This window comes from Athene cunicularia, assembly GCF_003259725.1.
Source record: "Athene cunicularia isolate RWA chromosome 7 unlocalized genomic scaffold, athCun1 chr7_part2, whole genome shotgun sequence".
Lineage (NCBI taxonomy): Eukaryota > Metazoa > Chordata > Aves > Strigiformes > Strigidae > Athene > Athene cunicularia.
The window spans coordinates 1,224,669-1,237,019 of NW_020799108.1; the positions used below are offsets into that span (position 1 = coordinate 1,224,669).

Here is a 12,351-nt window from a genome sequence, read left to right on the forward strand (position 1 = left end):
TCTCCCCTCTTTCCCCCTGCTCACGTTCCAGAAGGTAAAAGATTCTCAAATGCAAGATATTCAGGTAAAGGCAAGAGAAGATTTTTCTACAAAGATGTCACAGCTATGGTGGATTGAAGTGTAATGAACGAGCTATAAAATCCTGGAGATACATCTAAAACAGTGGCTGACGTGAACGCCTGTAGAAAGAGGGGTTGCTGCTATAACTGAGAACACCAGCGGTCCATCTGATCTGTTCTCCAAAATGGTACAAAAAATGTTTTGATTCTTACAAGCAAAGTAAAAGTTATTACGTAGTGATGCTACGGTGAATGCACTGCAATGAACACCCTGTACACATGCTCATCATATTATTCCAGTGCAATAAAAGTATTAAAGATGATTAATTCTTTCTGTGTGCAGATCCGTGTTCCTACTGAAAGAGGGCCAACAAAATCATAGCACTGAAGATATTATACAAGACTGGGTTACAAGTCAACTTTCACAGTTCTTAGTTGTTCAAAAAGTTAGAAAAGGTATGTATACCTTTTGTAAAATAGAGGAAATCTCAAAAAGAAACTACTTCAACAAAACTGAATTAGAGGACATCAGTTTATTTAGAAGAAACATGTGGCTAAATATTCTATTAAAACAGACTCAACTGCAATTCCACAATTCTTTATAGATGTAGGAATACAACAATTGCTTGCTGTTATTTGCCCAGATCACTCAGTCTGCTGGGGTTTTCCATAACCAAATCCCGTAGTCAGATAACAAGTTTTCCTTCACGCAGCTGTGCAAGAAACCCCAGAGTTAGGATGACCAGACATATGTAAAGCATGCCATCCTTTCCAAATTTTTTTTCATAAAAGTGATAGCAATTGAATTGCAGGCATCATTCGATTACATAGATCTATTTCTCTAGTACCGTATTTCTGAAACTGCTCAAGTTTGTGTGAATTGGACACAAAGCAATGATGGACAAAGTATTTTTGAGTGTGATTTTCTTGTTAGACAATCCACTCCTCAAGTTAAAACTTGGGTGTCTTTTCCTCAGTGAACAATACATTGTTCCTCCCTTCTCCTGAGCGAAATATATTTGGTAGGAATTGGGCTAACAGAAGTTGTAGACAGGTATTTTTGAGAGGAAATTTATCACTTCTTTTTACATTTTTATGTTGCTACCTCTGCTCCTGTTTTTTCTTTCTACTCTCAGCATAAGGCTGTTGACTCTTTCCCCTATTTGCGCTCTCTCATATTTATTCGGCAGCTCTTTTACACTTTTCACTTTCTCTGTTTCTCTTCTCCAACATTTTCAAAACCTTGCCTAATCAAGGTCTTCTCTAGCATATAGAGGAATTGAGCAGCAACGTGGGCGATGAAGAAAAGCCTGAATACAGTATAGTTCAGAAGAATCTCCATGTAAATCTAATACTATTTGAGGGATTATAGGAAGATGTCTAGTAGGAAGTATGATGCCAGAAGTGTAAGTTAAATTATTGGTGAGTGCAGCATATCTGTGTTCATCTGCTCTGTTCTCAGTTTCAGCATCTCATCTGGCTGGCAGCATATTTTGTGAGACTTTTCAACTGGGGTTAAAAAAAAAAATCTATAAAGTACCCCCAACACCCCCACTGTTTGCTGAAAGAACAGCAGAAATGTTCCTCTTTTTTAGGGACATAGAACGATAAGACTAGGAAGATTAACATAGAGTGCAAGAGGAGCACGATGGACAAGAATTACGAGATTTTCTGACAGTGGGACACAGGCTAGAAGTCAGTCATTTATTTTGGAGAAACGGGACTTGTGCAAAGGAAAGTATTTGAGTAAATTATCTTACAAAACTGAACCAAGGCTGAGACTGGCCATAGGTCAAAAGCTATAAATTAATTTTATTATCTAAATTAAAAGCTATGTTATAGTCCACTTAAATCCCTACTAGTCCAACATGTTATTAAATACCCTTGGTGAGATCAGTACATTTATATTTCTGAGTAATGTTTGACATTCGATGTATTAGCAGCATAATCAGGAATAAACCTTATAATACCCAAAACATATTTTTGTAACTATTCCAACCGCTACTCAAATGAGATTAAATTATTCCAGTGATAAAAGGACCATGGTTTTTAGGTTACCTCAGAGCATGCAGCAGGGACATTCCACATCACCTGTGCAGCATGAAGCAGAGTTCCACATCAGTTTGCTATAGTCTGCTGCAGATCTCAGATTGGGACCAAGTCCTAAGCCCTGAAGATATGAGGCGCTGGAGTATAAATTAAGGCTAGCAATACACACTGTAGTTTCTCTAATTTTTTTTTTTTTTTTTTAACCATTCAGCTGTAAAATAGGACTCTTCAGTCTGCAAATGACAGTAATAGGAGTTACTTTATGAAGATGACAGAGAAAACAGTATTTGAAAAAAGTGTTTCTTTAACCAGTAATTTTCATGAGACCACTGCTCTCTGATGAGAGGTGACTGAACAACACGCTACAGGAGAGAGTTTCAGTGTCTCTGGTTCATACTTAAACAACTAGGAAAGTAACTGCTACATAGAATTGTGTTGTAAGCACAATCTTTATAAGTACAAACTCTTAAAAATCCCTCAACACATAATGTTAGTAACTTCTCAAAAAAGAATTAGTTTCTTTCAGAAGCCTAAATGAAACAACATGTTAGGAGAGGAAATAAGGGCTAGTCATTCATCTCATAACTATCTATTTTCTACACTTTCCTGACCTTTTGAAGAATAAGATTTATATTGGGGAAAATTACTCATGGGATGTGCATTGCTAGAAATGGTCTTTGAATAAAATCACTAATGACTGCCATTCTTCTGTAATTACAGGGAAAGGGCTCATCTATGGGTCTACACATCTGAATAAATGGATACTTAGATGGATATAAAATTTGATGGCAATTTTATTTAGGAATGGAAAAAAATTGGGCTATGTATTGCACCATGCAAACTATGCTTATCACAAATTCTTAGAATCCAATATTCAACTCGTTTCATAGCTTGCAACTTTTGTTAACTTTTATTTATATGTCAATTTTAAATATAGTTTTTCCATTATAATTCCATGGGTGTTCATATATATGTATAGATACACAATAGTGTGGATTCTGTGAAATACATCTAATTGTTCACCTTTTACTTGCTGACCGTGAAAACACTTCTTTAAATTAACCAAAATAAAGCAAATTTATATGTTGAGACATAAAAACAAACTGTTTTTATCAGTAATTCTGCTTACTGTTTACAAAATGCATATATAGATATATATGTAGAAATTATACTAAATGTAGCAAAAAATAATCTTCACCAGAAGTAGTAGAACTTGTACCCATTAACCAGAAGTACTAACAGCACTTCAGCACTTACATTACAATAATAGCTGAAATTTTCAATTTCACCCAGTGAGAACTAGTTTTCGATTGGCCACCGCTATATCTTTTTATATGGAACTTGTTCTTTTTATGTCAAGCCATTTTGCAGCTGGTTTCCTGGCCCCTTGTCTATTGATGTACACGACTGCAGTGAATGCAAGTAAATCACAGAGCCCTTATATGCCTGTCCTTGCCGTTACTACTGCTGGTGCTCAGAACTTAACCACAAGAAGGGTTGACTCTTCAAGCAGATGTATTATAACAACATTCTGATGCAATCACTGAGCTTTATAACATCATAATTTCTTTAAGTAAATTATACAATACAATATTGTTTAGAATTACTGGGAAAAACATAACGGTCTGAAGTGTATATTCAGAACATTTTTATTCCTCAGTGTTTATGTTACTGCTATTTTAATTTATACCTACTTAGAACTGAAAACTTTCAAAAGCTTCAGTAAACTCAGTGAATCAATAGGAATTTATTGCTGTGTGGGTTTTGCCTAATGAAAGTTATTGTTGCCTGGATAAATGGCAAATATATTTATAAATTCTGCATTCTGTAATTCTACTGTTATGTAGACTTCTTGCTCTAACTTGCCGCTTTATGAATCACAGGCAATCAGGTAAATTAGGTGATTAATCAAGATGCCTTTAAATTAGAAAAAAAAGAAAAAAAAAGAAAAAAAAGGAGGGAAATGTGAAATAGTATCAGAAGATAAGGTCAAAACAAACATAGTTAAAACTCTGGAACTCCTACCAAATATTACAGGGATTTTTGCAAGATTTTGCAAGATAATTTGTAATTTTAAATTGCACCATGTAATTTATAAATCGTAATATAATTTTGCAACATTTTACAATATGTAAACTTTTACAAAAGTTAAAAGATGCCACGGGATAAATTAATTACCAAATAACAAGTGACCATATTTGTCAAACACAAGGTTGGAACCTTTGCCTTAGCAAATTTTTGGAGTCAACTGACTTGCAAGATTCGTACCTTCATCCTTCAATCAGCCAAAGATCGGAGATGGCGGGCATTGTTTGTATTTTAAAGCTACACAGTTGTTCCACAACATCAACCTTAAAGTAAAGTAAAACTCTACCGAGATCCATTCAACTAAAAGGCATGAACTCCAGTATCCTAGTTGAATTAAATAAATGTTAAGATACCAAGGCATGCACTTAAATTCTTTCTTCCCTAAAGCTATCAACACATAAAAATGCTAATAAACAAAACAAAAAAGCTCTAATACAATATGCCCCAGAAAGTACTTTTTTTCAACACAAAGCCAGAATTTCAGGGTTACATACACTTATTTTGCTCATATGTCATTAGTCTATTAAGTAGATGCAATACAAGGAAGAGATATGCGTGGGAAGGAGAGGGGGAGGATTGGGTTATTTAATTCTATTCATTCCATGAGTGGAACTCCCATTGACAGTTGTGGGAATAAGTGAGATATGGCCCATGGCATTTCAGCTTAGCAATCAATTAATATTGCAGTCATAGTAAGTAATAACCTGATCTTCTTGTCACACTACTGTGTTTTTTGCCAAGAATAATTTTTCAAAATTCATGTAGTGATAGTTTCTAGCTCTCTTTTCATTTAATCAGAATTTTAAATATAGTAATGGACTAGTCAGAAGTATATTTCTTTTCCCTTAGGAATATTTCAGATGTACTATGGAGGAGAAGAAAGAAAGAAAATGAAAAAAATCCAAAATTAGATAATGGTAATGGGGAAAAAAAAAATCCATCAGTGCTCATCAGTCATGCTGCCTAACAGAGGTGGTGAAAGACTTCCAGAGAGTGATTGAGAAGGAGGTATTAGCTCTTTACCATTTAGTGAATTAATCAAGCTAATGATCAACCCCTTAAGAGTGAATTGATCAAAGTCCTATTCTAGGTCTACAACGCAGAAGGCGGGGAATTTATAGTCCAAATAGCCAATTCACATTTTTTCAATTGTATCTGAAGGAGCATGAATCAGTATATTCAATCAATATTTACATCCTCTATAGTCCACTACAGCTTCCACTAACATCCACTACAAGATTCTCTTGACTCCCACGGAGGATAAGCAAATTGCAAAAATGATCGAGGTGCATTTTTAGTACATAAAGGTCTTTCTAAAGGAAACTATTAATTTACCAACACAGTGTACTCTTAAAATGTAGCACATTCTCAGAAGAATTATCCTCATATTAAGAACTACCAATTGATTACAAAAATAGTAAATGCTCTGGATAAAATACAGTTATTACAACAGCAGATAAGCAAATAAGTAATTGTTCCTGGAAACATTAATTTGTTGATATATACTGCTAATTCAGAAACACAGACATACATACCGAAGACCATCAACAACCTCAAGATTCAGGTCAGGATATGGATGATTTAAAAACATCATTTTTCAGGAGTCCAGCTGTGAGCTAATGTATTTTCTTTTTTTTTTTTAATTCAATTGCTTTAATGTAAGTTCTGTAGGGCAGGGACTATCTCAGGGCATGACTCAAATAAATTAAGAGCAATAATTTTGAGATAAAAAAATTCTATAACTTTGGAAAAGGGATGCAGGTCATTTACTAAATATCCTAACTGAATTGAATAGTTTTAGTCAGAATTTAACAGATTTTAAGTGTTTGGGGGTTTTTTTAATATAACTTTGATGCTGTTGTAAGCTTCCCTCTCAGAAAAAGCTTTTGGCTTAGGACAAAAGATTTAAAAGGCTTATCTTAAGCTTTTATAAGGATGGAATATACTGGATTAATCTCAACACAATAAGCTTTTTTCTCAATAGCAGCTTTCACAGAAGTATCATTTGTGGATTCCCTTAATGGATGAACTGAATGACTTACTTCAAATGGAGTATTTGTTGCTGACACAGCGACTTCAGGTGAATTAACCACGGGTTTGCTACAGAGGTCAGTGATACACACAGCAAACTTGACTATTCAAGGTTATGATATAACTTCATGCTTAAATTGCCATTTCCAATCGCTCCTCAACTAAGTCAACCCAGAGAGGAATCATATAGACTGTATTTTTCATCTGGCAAATAATTACCAAATAGGGTATCCCATTCCACTTGTTTTATCCTTGTGACGTTAGGTGGGTTATTTTCTTTAATATTCCTAATATTTTTTTTTTAAAAGCTAATTTTGAGGAGTAGTTTTGTCAAAGTAAATTACTGAATGCCCCACTGTTGCGTGAATGAAACGCTTGGTTACCTTCATGTAGAAAGGAACAAATTAATCTGTCTTTTCAGGTAGAGAGATTGGGAAGATTTTCCAGTGTGACCATCTCGGCTGGTTACCCTGAGTGGATAATGGTGTCTGATTTAGCACAATCTCTTCCATAACCAGAGCTTTACAGTCTGTGACATTACGTGATTCACTAAGTCAGCTTGATGCTGCATCCTACGGGTGGGAACAGAATGCAAATGGTCCTGTAATGTCAAGCAACAAACCTGCCGACAGATGCTGTGCTGGTTTTGTCTGGGATCAAGTTAATTTTCTTCACAGTAGCTGGTATGGGGCCGCATTTTGGATTTGTGCTGGAAACAGTGTTAATACAGAGATGTTTTAGCTATTGCTGAGCAGTGCTTGCACAGAGCCAAGGCCTGTTCTTCTTCTCACACCGCCCCAACAGCAAGTAGGCTGGGGGTGCACAAGAAGCTGGGAGGGGACACAGCCAGGACAGCTGACCCCGACTGACCAAAGGGGTATCCCACACCATATGACATCATGCTCCGCATATAAACCTGAGGGAAGAAGAAGGAAGGGGGGGTGCATTCGGAGTTATGGTGTTTGTCTTCCCAAGTAACAGTTGCACGTAATGAAGCCCTGCTTTCCTGGGGATGGCTGAACACCCACCTGACGATGGGAAGTGGTGAATGAATTCCTTGTTTTGCTTTGCTTGTGTGCACAGCTTTTGCTTTACCTATTCAACTGTCTTTATCTCAGCCCACAAGTTTTCTCACTTTTACTCTTCCGATTCTCTCCCCATCCCACTGAGGAGACTGAGCAACCAGCTGCGTGGTGCTTAGTTGCCTGCTGGGGTCAAACCACGACAGATGCTTAGCAGCAGCTGATGTAGCGCTAGCTTAGAGCCTTGCAATGCTCATACTAAAATAGGGCTTGTGAAAATGAAATAATACAAGAAACATAAAAGATGGAGCCTTCACTGACTTTTCCTCACATTTAAAATACAGAGAAGCCACTAAACCTATATTGATGGCTAGAAGAAAGAAAGCACAGGGGTATCAAATCAGAATGTCAGTTCGGGGGTTTTTAGGTATTAATTACTAGCCTAAGATGGAGCAGCTGCCATGGACTCGGCTTCTATTGCAATAATGAAAAACTTGAAAAAAGAACTGCCTTCTTCAGCTTGCAAACATAGCCAGAACTGCATACTGCAAACTGCCCAGGAACAGGCTATGCCGGCCATTCCCACCTCACCTCATCTTCTGGAAACAGGAGAATTTCATGTAGTTGCTGTTGCTAAGCGCCATTCACACTTCCACAACACACAGCTCCGTGAGCACCAGCCTCTCCTTTCTCCTTCCTCAGACTCCATGAGACAAAGATACACACATGCATGTTTCTATCACAAATATTTCTGCGGTGCACTTCAAGGGTCACGCAGAAGTTTGGCAAGATGAAATGACAAAACTCTTTCTCTTGCAAGTGACAGTTTAAATTTTTTTCTTTTTTGGTCCAAATTTTTTTGACATGTTTTTCCCTGCTCTAAGCTCAGAAACCACAGAAATATTTTTGTGCATTACTGGAGTAGTACAGTGGAAATTCAGTATAGTCCAAGGTGTTTATTGCAACAGCAGACACAAAGTTTGAATTTAATGACCTCCTTTTTAGTTAGCATTATACGTATCAGAATGTGCACTTATTTTTCTTTTTTAAATAAGAGCTTTTTCTCAAGAAGAACTGTGTTTACCATTATAATACAATCAAAATACCTTCACTATTTCCAGAGCTCTCATGCAGATTTCTATTGTTAGAACACCACTTACCCTTAAAGAGATTTCCTTTTGCTTCATGAATGTAGCAATAGCCTTTGTTATTTTGTCTTGTTGAATCAAAGATGCTCAAAGCAATTACCAGCTATGTACAACAGATCTACTTCTTACATTAATGAAACACAGTCTCTTCTAAGTCAGAAGTTTTCAAAAGGTTAGAGACTTTTAAAGGGGCATTATACAACCTAAACCAAACTAAAAACAATGTATGGAATTGCAACTGCACAGAGAAGTATCCTCCTGAAATCAAGCATATTTTCTAAAATGTTAAGGCATTTAAAAAATTTAAGACCACCATAACTGGAAGAAAATATTCTGATTTTATCCAGAACAACTGAAAAGTGTTCTTCACAAGAAGGGGTTTTTTTTGTTTTGTTTTGTTTTATTTGGCATTGGAATACATATTTAATTTTTTTTAATCTTGTAATTTCCATCTACATTTTATTTGACTTATTTTCTTCTCAGTTAGCAGGAACAAAGATGTGCGTTTACAAGGAACAGAACAGCTGTCATGACTGAATTATCAGACTGTATTTCTTTCCTGTTTGACTTGAAATATTCTTCTTCCACTACCTTGAGCCAAGTGGCAGGTACTAATGGAGAAAATTCTACAAGATTTGTAAGAGTTATTTATAACATTAACTGAGTAAGTTTGAACTTCTTCCACAGAGATCTTCTGAAGGGCTGGAACTGTGAGAGTTTCACTGATAATTTTCAGCTGAGAGTGAACCTCTGCTTCAGCTACTAGGCACCTAGATCTCTTTCAAGGCAGTGTTTAGTGCAGCTTGTATGTATTCAGCACTGAGAGATGCACCAGTCCTAAAAAAGGCTTATTAAACAAACTTCTTGATTGACATGGAGCCACAGAAAATTAAGCTCATAGGTAAGCAGCACTTACATATGTCTGATTTCTCAGTGCTTTCCAACTTTCCATCAGCTCAGAACCTTTTAACAGTTATTGCCCCAAACCAATTTTTCATAATTTTGGAAGGTTATCTCTACTGCCTGTCCCTGTTTCTAATGAGTCAACTCTCAGAACTCCATAAATAAAACCCATTGTGTTATTTCTCTGCCTTTTCCCCAAACCATCTGCATATATTTTAGGAAGAGCATGTATGGATATTGAGTATGTGCACACAGTTTAAAAAAAAATGCTATCTTATGCTCAGATAAAAGGCTATAGTGTAGAGCAACAGAGAAGTAGACGAAAGGAAAGTAAGAGGGCCTGAGAAAAATACTTCATACACTGCTAAAGGGTTTGAATTCTACACCCATTTCCAGCTGATTGTTGCACTATAAAAAAAAAAAGATTCGAGGTTCCATCAGCTTACACTTCTGTGTGCACACACAATTTTCTAGAATGATGCCAGCTTTCTAATCAACTCAATTGAAGTAACAATATACAGGAAAAAAGGGCATCTCATACTGTAAGAAATTGGAACTGATCACTGAAAAAAGCTCAGGGTTATAAAGAATGAAGTGGTTTTGCTAGACGAATGACTGAGATTTAATTTTAAAGTAGCACAAATGATTCCCCAGAGCTGTGGAAGAGGCCAGGCTCTTCCTCAATCCTTGGCTACACTACTGAACATGCTCTGTGAGATACCTCATACTTGGATCTCTTTTTTTTTTTACCTTAATTTTGATTTTTCTCTTTGCTTATTTCATCTCTGTGCTTGTGAAGAATTGCAGGAGGTCCTCCTGAAATAGGTGTGGGACCACTGGTGGGACCATTTTACTCTGCTGTTTAACAGGGTGTCATAACAGACAGATTAGTTAGGGCGATGCTCCTAATCAACCCTCTGTTAGTTGCTATTCCTAATCTAACTGTAGAGATATTTAAGAGGGATTTCTCTCGGATGATATTGATGTCTGTCTTCCAGAAAGGTGGGAAGGAAGAGAACACTGCAAACAGGATTCAGTTTTAGGTGGCTGGTTGAAGCTGCGGTTTTCCCTCTGCTTCGATATGTAAGCAATGGGTCAGTAAATTCATCAGGACAAAATCCAAGGCTCTAGTATGGGCTTAAAATAGAAAGCATGGGTATTTTCATGAGTTGCTGAAACTCTGTACTGACTTTGGTTCTAAGCCTGAAATACTTTGTACCTTGCAGAAACAGGCATCATTAGATTTTCTATCTTATAAGCCAAATGTCAGGAACTATTACATCCTGTAAAGCACGCAACTTCCTTCTGGGACTTAGTTAATAAAAGTAATCTGTACTCAGATGATTTTCTCACTGCATTACTTGGTGTATTAATTGTTATTGCTCTATACTATAGAAATTACTTTTATCCATACAGCGATTCATACGTAAGAAACTTACTGAAATCATTTGAACTTTGAGGTGTATAAAACTGCAAGTTCAGGCTCAGCAGGAAGAAGCCATTCTGCTTATGATCTAAACTATTATTTCTAATCTACTAATGAGTTCAGTTAACTCAGTTCCAGACTCCCAACAGCGGTAGCTCTGTGCAGGACAAAGAACCTGTATTCTTTGGTGGGAATGAGGACAAATGTAACCACACGAGCTAACTCCAGCCTTCATTGCTATTGGACTCAATGATACACTGCTTTTGTTCTGTAAGGATTAGCTGAAGAGACCTTCTTTGTGTGTTTATCTTTAAATGTTTTAGTGCAGATTTACACTACAGAATATTGGTCATGCTATTTAAAATGTGATTATCTTTGCAGTTTGCCATGCCAAAGAGCTTACTATGAAAGTACCCATGGTGACTACAGTCTCTCCCTGCCACACAACAAATATCTTAATTTACAAGTTGTTTTTAACGAGGAAGTGTCAAAATTTCAAACAGCACTACACATAATATCGTCCGACTAGGAAACAGAGGCTCAGTTTATATTTTTAGCATAAATTTACACAAACACCACCAGGTTCAAAAAATGCTGAGTCTGAATTTCATGGAGAGTGCATTAGTCTAAGGAAAATAAATTAAAACCAAAATCAAACACTATGAACCAAAATGAAGAATATGACATATAAAATGCAAACCGCTAAAAAGAAGAGAATCAAAGTTGAAAAGTAGGTTTCATTAAAGTAATTTCATTCAAAACTATTTTTTATAGCGTGTCATGGGAAATAATTTGATTTATATGTCTACATACATATACTTCAGAAATATAGCTATAGAAAGATATACCATATGCTTAATGCATATTTATATAAGGAATCCTACCAACATTTGGTAGGTTTACAAACTCATAGAGGTTGCATAGAACAGAAGTATTCAATAAATGAAAGCAAAATAATATACCTGTCTCGGGTATTTCCTTTCTGACTTAGTGCAGTGAAAAATCAGACTGTTCTGCAAATATTGGATGCAATAAATAAGATTAAACATTGTTGTGCATCAAGCTAGGGAAGAGCAAAAGCTTTATCCATATACTGAAGTAGAATTTTTGAAAATGAAGTCACCATTATGAGGTCATAAAGCCCCTGGGATTAAGAAAATAGCCTGAGAACTATGAAATTCTTCCAAACCACTATAAAATTATATAAGTTTACTTTTAATTTGGACAGTTCAATAATCTTTCTATTAAGTCCTATGAGGGCAATTAGCATATTTGAAGATTTTCTTACAGCAAAAATAATGCACCTGTTGTTACCAAAGCCTATGTATTTTCAGGTGTACCAGTTTTCTGTGTATGAAATGTCTGTTACTTGTCTTGCTGCTCCCACACAGAGCCGGAAAGACCGGATTCCTCATTATAATGGTATTATTAACTTCCACAGAAGCCACCTCAGTTTAGAAACTGAGTAAATCTCACACTATTTTCATTGTCCTGGTGCTACTATTCAGAAAGAGCTGTGAATACTATATCCATTTATTCACAGTGTCTGGGAGGTGTATGGGAGGAATAATCAGTGGTTTATGTCCTTGTCCCCTATGCAGCTTTAATACAGTTCCCATGGCTAT

The 12,351-nt window shown here is 36.2% G+C and overlaps 1 protein-coding gene across 1 annotated transcript in view; it reads right to left on the reverse strand.

The window, feature by feature from the left end:
* The window catches only part of PDE1A (phosphodiesterase 1A), a 161,634-nt gene that overhangs the window by 50,430 nt on the left and 98,853 nt on the right, over positions 1-12,351 (reverse strand). The window lies entirely within an intron of this gene.